Below are 13,436 nucleotides of genomic sequence, written 5' to 3'. Positions count from 1 at the left end.
CTCATGAGTTGCTCTGGGATGACTGTGCTTACATGTACACTTGTGTGTAAGCATAAACTGTTCCAGCTTCATTTAAGCAAGAACAAGGCTCTGGAAGCCAGGAATATTGACCTTTCCAGCTATTGTGGAAAGGTGCTCCTGGCTAGTTCAGCCTCTGGCATGTAATGGAGGAGTGCCCTGTCAGCAGGAAGATCAGTAAAGAGGATGGAATTAAGGTCTCCTAAGCATTCCCAAATCAACATAGTGTCAGTGCTCTTCCTTTTATGGGTGTCTGTGGAGTTCTCATCACCAGTTTTGCCATGTTGCTTCTACTAATTCAACCTTGCTTCTGGTAGAAACAGTGGGAGCCCTAGCACTAATACATCTCCAAGGGACGAGTGTTTCCTCAAGGCCTCGGCTTTCCCAGGGCTTGCCTGTGAACTGCTGTGCTTGACATGCTGAGGACTGCCAGCTTCTTGTCTAACAAGTGCTCACAGTTGTGGGAAATAAGCACAAGGCAGATGAGACAGAGGCTTCCAGTGGAGGGATCATAAACCAGAATGGTCCAGCAAAAACATTGATACATGCATTTTCTCATCTCTCACTTGTATCTGCAATCCAAACAACCTGATAAGAGATGCCAGCTTTTCTCTGCTTGCAGAGATTCAAAACAAAAGTCATTTAAACAATTGTTCTCTGTGTTTTGTTTCTGAACTTACAGAAGCGGCCATTTCTCTGGTTATTTACCTAACAGTTTTGACATGTAAAAATAACGTGTGGCTCACGTAATACATCATCTCCTAGCACGTGCAAAATAAGGCAGTTCATTAGTCCCAGAGCTAACCTGGGAATTCCTGAGGAATACTAGGTTGGCTCTGAGAGTTCAGATTGGTCAAGTGATAGCTCAGACTGTCCTTTTACATCCTTATTTTGTGTAGCAAAGCAGAATAAAGAGAGCAATTAGAAGGTGTGTAAGTGTCCGTCCTAGGCAGCAGAACGAACAAAGCTCTATAGTGATGCCAGGTGTACGTATAAGCTTTGGGAGTAAGTTTTAAAAAATAATTTGAAATATGTTTTAATATGGAATCTTTATGTATAGGTAGAGTACTTATAAGCCACAGCTGTTGGTGGAGTTTTCTCAAGAAAATAACTCATTTCACTTTTACTAAAAGAAAACCATAGTGACTTGTAGCAAGCCACTGTCCATCCCAGGATAGGGCTGGGCCTGGAGCCGGGACTGGAAGAAAAGTTATGCCCAAATTATCCATTCCTGAAAAAGAGGCAAGATTTAAGCTGAAGTGAGCAAGTACAATAGACCTGGAGGTAAGTGTTCCCAGAGTCTCCAAGAAACAGCTTTTAACTTTCCCTGGCTTGTTGGTATTATAAATATTTGCAGTCCCTTGTGAAGGTCCTCCTCTGAAGACCTAGAGCATCTACTATGAGCAGTCAGGTCAGCCAAGGCAGCCCCTTTTTACCGAAGGGCAAAACTGCACATGAAATTCCACGACCCCTGAGCTTGTGAGACCCAATTTTCTTGTTTTCTCAAAAACACATATTTTCATTTTTATCTTCCTCCTGATGCTTGAGCGATCAGATGTGGAGATGCTGTCAGTGTTCCTGGGATTCACCTTGGGAAGTCGAGCCTTTGTTACTAAATATTTGGAATTGGACCTAAAATTATTCTCTCACTGGGGACTCATAACACAATCTGCTGCCTTGAAAATTCTTACACAAAACAGCTTGTGGGACCGGGATGGCTGGGAAGCGGAGAAACTAATACGGCACTCTGGGCCAGAGGGAACAAGGCAGAGCAAAAGCTAAAGCCCCACTGGGAAATTCATTAACCACAGCTCCTACAGCTGCTGTAACTTCCTGTTCTGTCACTGTCTGGAGCTTTTCCCCAAGTCCCACTCCCTGAAGATAATCCCGGTGTCGTGGTCAGGACTGTGAGGCCTCTCACCTGCCGAGGTGCTGTATCCTCGCCCCTCTCCCTGTTGGGGTGCCTGGCCTGGCCCAGGGGTCAGGAACCAACTCACATGGGTGACCGCATCAGCCTCCAGAGGGGAAAAGGAAGCTATTTACCATCATCCTCGTGCTCTTGCTTCTCTCCCAGCCTACGCTGGGAAGTTTCAAGCACCCACAAAAGAAGTGGGGGTGGTATTTACCACGTGTATCAGTGATTTTTCTTGCCCAGGCTGCAGCTGGAGAAGCTGTCCCGTGAGTCCTGCTTTCCACAGCCCTTCAGCTGGACAAAAGCATTGTTAGCCACAGAAAAGAAAAGCAGGGGGCACGCACCCAACACCCTCCTCACCTAGCAGAAAGGGAGTGACAGAAAGCAGGCACTGGAGCAGCAGTGCACGGAGGTGGTCAGGGTATTAAGCTGAAGACTTGAAGCAGTCCTTCAGCAGCAGATAAATGTATTGTCTTCCTCTGCCCTCAAGAAGAGGGCAGCTGCTGTCCCACCTCGTTACAGAGCTGGAGCGGAGCTGAGGCCTTCGGCAAGGCTGGCTGTGCTGCTGTGTGGGCTGTCTGCTTTGGCTTCTGTCCTCGCAAGAGCCAAGAAAAATATTCCTGCCACACCCAGTGCACAATAAACACCAGGCTGGCATTTGGTGCTCGCACGGACGAGTCAGATGGCAGGGATGGGGTGGGGGCAGTGCTGTGTATCCTCATAGTGGAAAGCTCCCAAATCCCTTGTCTTCTCACCAGGTGAGGCCTTCTCAAGCAGAAAGCAGCCAGGGGTGAGAGACCCTCCCCCTGCTACAAAGCAGTACCTCTTTAGAGGTACCCTGGTCTCTGAATGGTGTGCTGCACCTATCACTGTGCTCACCCTCAACAAATGCCTCAAGTCCAAGTTCTGCTATCCCAGATTGCAGCCATGGTAAAACTGATTGCTCTTCAAGGATCAAGGCAGCTGGGGCAGATTCATCACCCAAAGCCATCCAGGCAGGCTCCGATCAAAATCAGCAGGGTTCATTGTGAGAGTAGAAGCCTTCTCTTTTGAAACCACTGCCATTTGTATGCCTCTTCAATTTCATTTTAAATAGCCACCTTGGCCTGGTAGCAGTCTTAACCAGATAAGCTGTGGAAAGGCCTCACAGCTGATCTGCTTTGTGTGTTCTGTGCCTGTGCTTGAATCCCTGGCTCACAGGAGCCCAGTGCTGGGGGAGGGCAGCTGAGATACAAAGGGAAAGGAGGTGTAAGGGCTGCAGAAAACTGCCCGCAAACAGTGCTCTGTAGTATTACTGTCTCCAGCCATTAAATCATGGCACTGTGCATCTGAACACATCGCTATATTGTTCAAGGCAACAAATCCCTAGTGAAAATGGTTATTCAGATCTCACATGCCACTAAACAAAAATGGCTTACATGTCCCATGGTATCGCCCTTGTCGAGTCTCATGCAACCTTCTGCCTTCTTCCTTAGCTAGATCAAAGCATGGGTTTTCATCCTGGACTAGGTCTTGGAGCATGTAGTTAACCTCAGTTGGACATTTCATTTACCTACTACACAAACTTCACAGATCTAAAGGTCTAAATACTGTATCAGCTACACGGCTCTTTGTGTTTACAAAGAGCAATGATAGCAAACACACGTGAGGTAGACTGGCATTTGAATGCAGAATTCAGGCACAGAGAAACAACTTTATAGCTGTCTACCACGCACAGAAAGCAAATCCAGCATGCAGAAACAGCCCCCTCATTCTTAAATCTGTATTTTGAACTGACTTTCAACCAGGTGTTTCCACTTTAATTTGATCCCAGGCATTCCTAGAGGTGATGTAAGATCCAGATCCACAAGGTAATAACGAAGTCAAGAGTTGAAAAATTATCAAGGCCTAATCTGGCAATTTAGTCCCTTGTAAATCATTGTGGTTAGTTATTGCAGGGCCATTCTTACCAACCAAGTTCTCTTGAGGCTTAGCATTAACTTCGCCACCTGTTTGACTGTCAAAGAGATAAATTTCCTTGAAGGGAATCTTCTACTCCTGACTTTATTTATGACTGAGGGGAAGAGGATGGATCAACTGGGAAACTTCAACTGTGAAGTTCTGCATGTGCTGAATGAGGAACTGATGGAATTCATTTAATCTGTTTGATATTGCACATAAGTTCCAAAATTAAACATAGAGGATACATGTAAGATTAAGAAATTCCTCTAGCCTGTTTGCCAGACTGAAAGCTCTAATGAGATATAGTCAATTGATGCTTCTTCCTCTTCTAATTTTTTTTTTAACAATGAGACCCAAAAGTCAAAAGATCACTTCAGAGCTATTCTGTGACCTCAACTGCATGCATTTCAGAACACCTGTGCTTTCAGCATCCCAATGGCTAATTCACAAAAGTGTATCAATGAATTTGGAAAGCTTCTCCACCAGGAGAAAAACTGGAAAAAAAAACAAAAAAAGCAACCACCAAACAGGATAATAAAAACAGTTCACTGGGGCAGATCCTTCAGGTTGCTGCCAGGAATAAGGGAGCCAACCAGGTGACAAGCTGCAGGATCTGAGCTGTGTTAGTGAGCTGAGCAGCTTGTCTTGAATCAAAGACACAGCAAAATACTTTCACAAGCTCAAACTTGAGACTTCCACAAAGAGTAGGCTCAAATTGCTGTGCAAACTTTTTTCTTTCTTTTCTCTAGGAAAGGCATTTGCAACAACTGAAACTCGAGTGGACTAGAAGGAAAGAAGGAAAAAAAGATTTTAGGTTTTAAATCTGTTATTTCCTGCACATACTGACTGCTTCTGATGATATTTTCCTGAGTTTCTTCACTTTGAAATGATGCTAACAGCATCTGGCTTGTAGAGAGGTCCTGGATGTAGACACCAACACACCACAGAACTTTCAGCCTTGCCTTCCCTTGTTAAGTACCATGAATCTGCATCCAAACCACACAGCCTACTCTGTGTCAAGTCTGTCCACATGGCAAGCAATGTTTTGACTACTCACAGCAGTTTTGCGTGTACTTGTAATAAGTGGTGCTACAGAAAACCCAGCCAATTGACGCTGCCGCTGGCAAAAGGCAAGAAAACAGCTTCTACTGCCTCTGTACCTCACCAGTGTTCTGACCACACAAAGCAAGTGGTGTAAAGAAGCCTTCTAACAAAATTTGCACGAAGTACCTCATTTGCCAGGCTTTTTTCATGTACTTGTTTTGTTATTCCGTACATTTGGAGATTGCTGGCAGTGGTGGAATCAGGGCTGTTGCTCCATCAGTACAAGGGCAGAAAACTCCCTCTTTCTCTTGGCTCTATTCACCTGAACACATAGCAGAACAGCCAACGAGGTACTCTTTGCCATCTGGTTTCTTTGAAGATTTATGAGAAGGCTGGAGTGCAGAGGGGACATCCTTCCAGCCAAGGAGAAAAGGAGAAATCTTCATTGAGAAAAGCAAAGTAAGGAACAGATGGATGGGAATGAATTGGCAAAGGGCTGGAAGATACTGTGAGCTAAGCTGGGTGTGTAAGTCCATCCTGAGGAGCTGGGCAGAGTAAGAAAGATGATACAGGGTTAAGGGAGAATTTGGGATATGATTGGACAAGTTACTTTACAGGGTGTGAATCCTGCACAGTCTTTATGGTCAGCTGTATAGTGGGCAATGCCCAGACTGTCATCCTGTACCCCTTGGTGGAACATGGGGGACAGGAAGGCAACCAAAGCTGAAGCCCTGAAGTACCTCTTCAGAGGGCACTAGGAATGTCCCCATGTGGGTGGAAGCTGCTCTTAGGTGCTCTGGGAACACAGAGTCCATCAGGTTGTCAGTGAGGATGTGTTCAATATCCTTCCTAACACTTGCTGGTATTTCTGGAAAGGGCTGACAAGCTTTCAGGTTCAGGATCCCAGCAGTCCATAGCCCAGAAGACCTTGGAGTGTTTAGAAACCATTCACTCAGTTAAATTCATTACATCACTTTTGATTATATTAATGTTACCCTTTTTTTGACCCAAACTTTAGCCAAATATGTGAAGCTGCAGGTGTTGCATGGGAAACCAAAGATGGAGTCAGCTGTCTCTGTGAAGCAATCCTGTTTACTTGCAAAAAATTCAGAAATTATGCTTTCCCTGGAGGTCTCAAACTGCAGGTGACAGTCCTGTGGCTCCCTGCTTCACATCACTGTCAGCCAGGGCTGCTGTGCTCAGGATGCTGCCTCTCCTCAGGCTTCTCTCAGAATCACATTTCTGGACAAATATAGCAGTGGAGGGATTGCACAGGCAGCATAGGAAGGAGCATGACACTGCAGCTCCTTACTGGGGAGCCTTGAGCATGCATTTTTATAAATGACTAGTCACTGAGTTTAAAAGGAAAATAGAGAAAAAGGAAGTGGAATTCAGCTGCTTTCCAGACGAGCTCCACAATGTTCAGCTGCAGAGCCATGGTCCTGCCTTGCTGGCCCAAGAGCCTTGCTCTGTTCTGGCTCAGTTTCAGCCCAGGAAGGCTCTGGGAAGCTGCATGTGGGAAAGGATCTTTTGCAGCAGGGAAGAACAGCTTTGCTACTGCTTTTTCCTTTGGCTGAAATGGAAGAGGCTGTGCAGAGAGGCTGTGGAATCTCCTCCTTGGAGATCTTCAGAGCTACCCGGTCCTTAGCACCCTGCTCTGGATGTTCATTCCTGTGAAGGTGTTGGGCCAGATGACCCCAGAGGCCCCTTCTCACATCAGCCATTCTGCATTCCTGTGATTCTGTTAAATGTTTTGGTCTTTTTTTCCTAGAAGAAATAACCACCCTTTGTCACGGTCCCAGTTTTCTCTGCAGATGCTTCTTCCACCACTATTGGGCCCTTTAGGACATCACCTCTTCCTCTGATCCAGAGGTACCAAAGGCTGCAGGCGGAGACTAATAAATTGGCTTGCACCTGTGCAGAGCATTTGGCCTTAGTCCCTATGGCCTTCCTCTTTCTTCATTTGCAGAGTGAGGCTATTTGTATTCTTTACTGACTGTAAGCAAAGTGTGTGGGAGACCTGCTAGTACAAGGAGTACTTGGTGAAAAATACACCACAATTGTGTGTCATATTGTTCAGTGACAAACCACCCTTTGACAGGAGAAGGCACTTGCTATTGTGGGCCAGGAGCTTAGGAGAGGATGGAAAAACGGGGTTAGAGGTGTGAGAGGCTGTGATGTGATGAGTGCTTTGGAGAACTGGGCTGTCCAGGGTGACAGGGACTCAGGACAGGGAGGCTGGAGGGAGTGATAAGGGCAAAAGCCAGAGCGATCTTGAGATCAACCCTAAGTGAAAGCCATCTCTGTATGTAAGTTAAGACAAGGGAACAAGGTTGTATAAGCAATTTATTTTGGCTTTCTTAACTGTTGAGTCCTTAAAACAGTTAATTACAGCATTTTCCACTGTGTTCATAAGAACACATAAAGCATATGTATGCCTAAGATATATTAAAATGAAAAGAAATACCCCAGTGCTTCCAAAATAACATTAGCCTTACAGAAAACTAATTAATCCTTTCCCAATCTCCCTTTGTAAGAGTTGTCTTTTGAAAAATGAGCAAGAAAGCCTGTAAAAGATAAAGCTGAAAAAGGAAGAGCCAACACAATCAGGGCTATGTAAAAATTTGGGGTTAAGTCCCACTGGCTATTTATAAAATATTGCCCTATAGAGAGAAGAGTTTGTGTGTTCAAAGGTATGAATTAAGGTCATTAGAGACTGAACTCTGAATTTCCTGGCTTGTGTCAGTGTAAGCCATTATAAAAATGTATGTATAGGGGCGTGGGTTCTTATAATTCCTGCCTTTCAGCTATCTGGGACACACTTCTGCTAGTGTAAGAAGTTTCACAAAGCATTTGGAAGAACAAAGCTTAGAGAAGTAAGTCTTTGACTGTAATTTGAATACGGACTCTTAATGATAAGAAAAAAGATCAACCATTGATTTTCCACATGTGTGAGTCCAAGATTATTTACTGGCAACTGGGTGTGCGCACGTATACACACACAGTTGCTTGCGTCCAGCTTTACAAGAAATCTCACACAATATTCCAGGCTGCTTTGCGGGATTACAGTAAAATGAATGTGACACCCTTTGCTATTATATTTGCTGCCAGTGATTCAGGCGGGGGTGGCGAGGAAAGGGGAAAGCTTTTGGCAGAACAGCTCAAGGTCCCCCTACACTTGAACTCTGAATAAGCAGTGACTGTATCTTCAGGAGAGCTGTGGGTGTTGGAGTAGGACAGTGAGATAGGCTGAGAATAAAAAATACCTCAGCAGGGGTTTTCCTTTTACTTTATGGAAAGTGATGCAAAACTATTCGTGAGTTCCTTGTAATGGCAGTGTAAAGGGGCATGGGGTATTTTTATTATTGTTATTAATGCAGATCACAGAGTAGTGCAGTCATCAGTCTTAGTCACAGTTATCTCAAAATGACCGAGCAGCTTTTCCCCCTTCGGCCACACTGCTCACCCAGCACCTGGGCAGCCTCTTTTCCTGAGCAGGTTTGAGATGAGTATGTAGGAGAGGATGTTTTAGGAACAAATAGCATTTCCTTGTGACTAATCCCTTTCTGATTATATTTTTTTTCTTTTTGGTGATTTGAAGTTGTCTAGTGCCAAAGGCGTGGCTGATACTGCAGCTAGCAGTTGCTCCAGGGACTTGCCCATTCATCTTTGCTCTGGAGGAACAGCTCAAGTAATGTCTGAGAGGGTTGTAGCCTTTCCCATCATCCTCACAAGTGAGGGACTACTGGAAAGTTAAGGTTAAAGGGCTGCGTGACCCTGGCGTAATTCCATGAGCTCAGACCTTGCAACATCTGCAGGGCTGGGAGACACTCACCCAGTGCCTTCCTGAGGGCAGAGCCCTGAGTGCCATCTTTCTGTCCGGGGAGAGGGGACTTGGCATTGGCTGATCCTTAAGGGCATTTTTCCCAACGAAGGTGTTGTGGGCAGTCGAACAAAGGCCTGCATTTGAGTTGTTCTCACCTCCACCCAAGTCTAGGGCACAGAGAATGGTAGAAACACAGAAAATCACATTATCACAGTGCCTCAAAAATATTTAAAATGAGGAACCACGATATGAAAGAGGAAGCATTCACATTCAAAGGCAACTGATACTGTCACCTCTCAAAAATCAGATGTGTGCTGCCATCAGTGGAAAGGGCTGTTGCCTACTGAACACCTACCTACGCACACAGAAACACACATCTTTTACACAAGCAGAGCCTGATGGGCCCTCTAACTTCCTTCCTGAACTTAACCAAAAATAAAAAACTTATTTAACATGTAGATTTTGATAAAGCTGTGGGCAGTTCCTGTATATCTGTTGTATTATGTTTAAAACTAATGTTAAACTACTACGATACTAAAGCTACTGAAGTCTTCCCTCTTACTTCAGTATCATCAGATCAGACCTGCAAATAATATCTAAGAGCTTTCCGACTGCCAGTAATTCAACTCTGTCCCTGAAAACATCACTAAATCTTATCAAATTCTTCTCATACTTCCTTACTGAGCAGCTCTACTCTTACGAGTTGAGAATTACGTACTATGCCTCATGGCAGGCTTTTAAATAACATACCAGAACTGTGTTTGCCACTTGCTAGCCCTAGTAAATTTGATATTTACACTGTCATCAGCTAAAGTGCATTGGGCTCCTGTTGTGTGACTTTGGGGATTTGCTGGGTTTTCTATAAAACACAGTCCAGCTGCAACAGTGAAGGCTGCTCAGTTTAATAAGCTAATAAATACTTTTAATGACCCTCATTATGTCTCACAGTGATATCTGGTATTAAACTGCAAGTGTTAGTCCAAGCAGAATGTAAAATAGAAAGTCCCCTGCCGAAATAGTGCAGTCTGTTTATGTGTGTATATGTACATAAACATACATACGTATATGCACATAAACTCACTGGAAGTTTCTTACAGAAGACTCCTACAGCATTTATTTTTCATTAATTCGTGATTAATTTCAGCTGTATTTACAGCTCAGAAAAAGGAAATCATTTTAAATTGCAAGAAATTTGGGTAGATAGGAGTGGTGAGATTGATTTGTCCAAATGTAAATGGACATGGCTGCTGGCTGGCTAACAGGCATACAGTACCCATGGCTGTGTCACAGAGCACAGTTTCCCATGGGGCTTTTTGTTCTCTCCGATGCATTGCATTGCCTGAAACCTCCACAAACATGTATTGCAGTAAAACTGGTCACCAAGTTGATGCAAGAGGCTCCCCTGAGGACAGTTGAGGAAACACATCAGTTGCCTTCATTAACACAGCTTGGAGGTAAGGTAGGCAGTGGGAGCACCCTGTACCCCCGTGGAGCTGTTGGCTTTTTGGGCACTCTCCTAGCATAACATCATTGATAATCTCCAGGACCAAGGTCCCCCATGTGATCCTGCAGCAAGACTGCTCTTTGATGAGAGGCAGGGATCCACTCTGAGGAGCCCAGAGCTGCCTGAGGTCAGCGTATCGGCTTGCTTAGCCAAATGTGTATTTGCAGCACAGAAAGACAAACAGAAGCCATGGCCATGGGTGAAAGCAAAAGCCTGCGTATGGCTGCACATCCTACAATGAAGTCTCAGTTAAGCACACAGCTCAGAGTGGCCACTGTTATTCATCTCAGGCTCCGGATGTGCTCATGCACTGCATTAGGACATGGAGGTCTGACATTTCAGGCTAAGCTGGGAACATAGGAGGTTTTAAGAATCTCCTTCCCAGTCAGATTTCTAAGTTTGGATGGACAAAATGAAAGGGAGATGCTGTACAAGAAACAAATTTGAAGTAACTAATTCAGTAAAGACCAATTCTGAATTTAAAAGTAAATCTTATTAGTGCTGTGGTATGCAGTTTCTGAATCAGAACATGCCAATCATTAGATCATCTGGACCAAATGTCAGCATGCGCTCTAGGCACAGACATATCTTTTTCATGCACAATACAGATAAATTCATGAATTAACTGGCTAGAATGAATTTGAGCTCTACAGTAAGCATGGGAGAGGGGCTTGAGTTGTTTCTATTGTCACTAGAAAAGCAAGATTATCCTAGAATTCCAAATATGTCCAATCTTTATTTTTAGTTAATATGTTAATCCGCTTAGCAAAATCCCCCACTCTTGCAATATCCCTCTGCTTTCCTGCATATGGGATAGAAAACTATCTTGATTATAAAGGAATTTCCTCAAGTTTTGCTTTTGGTCATTTTACACAAGAACTTTTCTAAACCAGTCAGTCACTGTACTACCACTGTGACTTTCTGAGCCAAGCATGTTTCTACCAGCTTTGTATGGCAGGCATGTCAGCATCACACATGTCCATATGCTGTCTTTGCTCGGGGCTCTTAGAGGTTTCAGAACCTCTGGTGTCTGTTCTGTGTCCATGTTCTGCCCACAGCCTCAGTCTCTCCTGTTGGTAGGCACATGTATGTGTTGTGAAGTTCTCAGATACTGGCAAGTGTGACAGGCTACATTTTTTTGCTTTGAACAGCTACTCTCATCAGGAGCAAACTGAGGAAGGAGAATAGTTTTGCAGCAGATCAGGGAGATGTGGGATAGCCTAAAAAGCTCTGCAGCACAGGGTTTCAGAGACAAGAAGCAGGGTGGGCCTGGTCCAACCATGAGATGACCAGAGTGACCATGGTCAACTGGAGAGGTTGCCCTCATTGGAGTTCAATAACACTGTTAGTCATCATGAAAATACTGGAAAATATAAACTATGGGTGAACTTGTCAAGGGCTATAAAGTTAAGCTAACTCCGAGAACATCCCCTCTGAACTAGAGATGGGAACAGTATGCAATCGCAGGCTCTGAAGTCAGTGACCCACATTTGGTGACATGGCCCAAGCTCTTGTGTTCCAAGTCAGGGGCAGGGGTTACAATTAACTATCTCTAACCAATGTACTTGTGTTTTCCCTCATCTCACAGCAGAATTCTGTTTGGCCAAGTGCTGTGACTCGTCTTAGGAGATCTGAAGCATTTTTTCCTAGAAACCCTTGTAGCAGAAAGAAGCTGTGAGGAACACAAGCCTTGAAGGATCAGAACCTGAAGAGGCCATAGAGAAAAACTAGCTGATTACAATAGCTCAAATCTCATGTATTTTTTTTTTCCCAACGGATGTTCCCATGAGCTGTGCAGTAGCAGTATACATAATGGCTTTGTAAGTACATAAAAATGTGAATATCCATATCTTTCTGTAGGTGGACGTGGTATTTACAACTTCATTTCCAAGTATCATGTGTATGCCATTATAGGATGGTGACGATGGTAGGGATGATGCTGAGATGCTCTGACTGCTATTTGGCAGAATGCTGTGTGGCTGGTTATCCACTGAGAAGATTCTGGACAAACTTTGGAAACAAAGGGAGACAAGAAGCAATAATGGACATGAGTTAGATTTTTCCTTTCATCTTACCAAATACTATCCCCAAACTTTGCAGGCTGTATGGTGGCACTGACTGGTCTCAGGAGCCATATTCTGGCAACAGCTATTGTCTCACCATCTCTGTCAGGCAAGGCAGGATCAATACAGAGAAATTCCTGCATGTGCTACAAGAAGTTCAGCTCCATGTTCCTGAGTCAAAATACACTTCTAGTTAGTCCAGGGGGGTGGGGGATAGGGGGTGCTACATAGAAGAGGCTACACTTAAATGAGAGGACCGTGGTTCAAGAAAGCTGAAAGCTGCTGTACCCCACAATAGCATGGCAAATCTGCTGTGCTTGTTACAGCCTGAGGATAAATCAAATGTGTGTTGGTGAATACACCCAGACTGGTGTGACCTGGCAGTGCCCCATAGGAGGAAAGTCAGGAAGGAATCAGCTTCTATTTCCATGGAAACTTTCAGGGCCTTCTACTGAACAAACAGCAAAGAACTGTGGCACTGAGGGACATGGTTAGTGGGCATGGTGGTGATGGATTGATGGTTGGACTAGATGGTCTTAGAAGTATTTTACAACCTTAATTCTTCTATTATTCTATTCTTCTATGATTCCATGATTCTATGATTCTGTGAACTGTTCAACAAGTTCATGGGAAATAATAATACCTCTTTTAAGAGAAAATTCTTGCTTCAGGCTGTGCTGATGACAGTCTAGAAGAGTGACTTTCTAAATGTCTCTCACAGTCCCCCCAGTCTTTAGTGATAGCTACTTATTTGCTTTGAGAAAAACAAAACCAATTTTTTAAGTGGAATTTCCTTGTGTTTTGAAACCAAGAGGTGCTTTTCTGAACACTTTGCAAGACAGAAACACTGAGCCTGTCAAGGCAACTGGTCAGGAAGGCTGCAGAAGATCTGGAGCATCCATGAAACAGAGTCAGAACTGTCACACTCCCATTTAACATTTCAATTTCAGTATATCTGTATTTCCAGCAGAAAGAAAAAGCATTTATCTAGAAAGCACTTCACTAGGTCTGGTGGCAGGGATGGTGCCATTCTGCAGGCCTGTGCTTGGGGAAGGCAGGAAAATCTTTCCCTTGTTCTCTGAAAAGAGATCTATAAATAATTTGAAAGGAAGGACATGGTTCCTCACA

Source organism: Cyrtonyx montezumae, unplaced genomic scaffold (assembly GCF_038088225.1).
Source record: "Cyrtonyx montezumae isolate F1298 unplaced genomic scaffold, pur_monq_1.0 scaffold_8, whole genome shotgun sequence".
In the NCBI taxonomy this organism is placed as follows: Eukaryota; Metazoa; Chordata; class Aves; order Galliformes; family Odontophoridae; genus Cyrtonyx; species Cyrtonyx montezumae.
The sequence above is the reverse complement of the archived record's forward strand: the minus strand, read 5'-3'. Positions refer to the sequence as shown.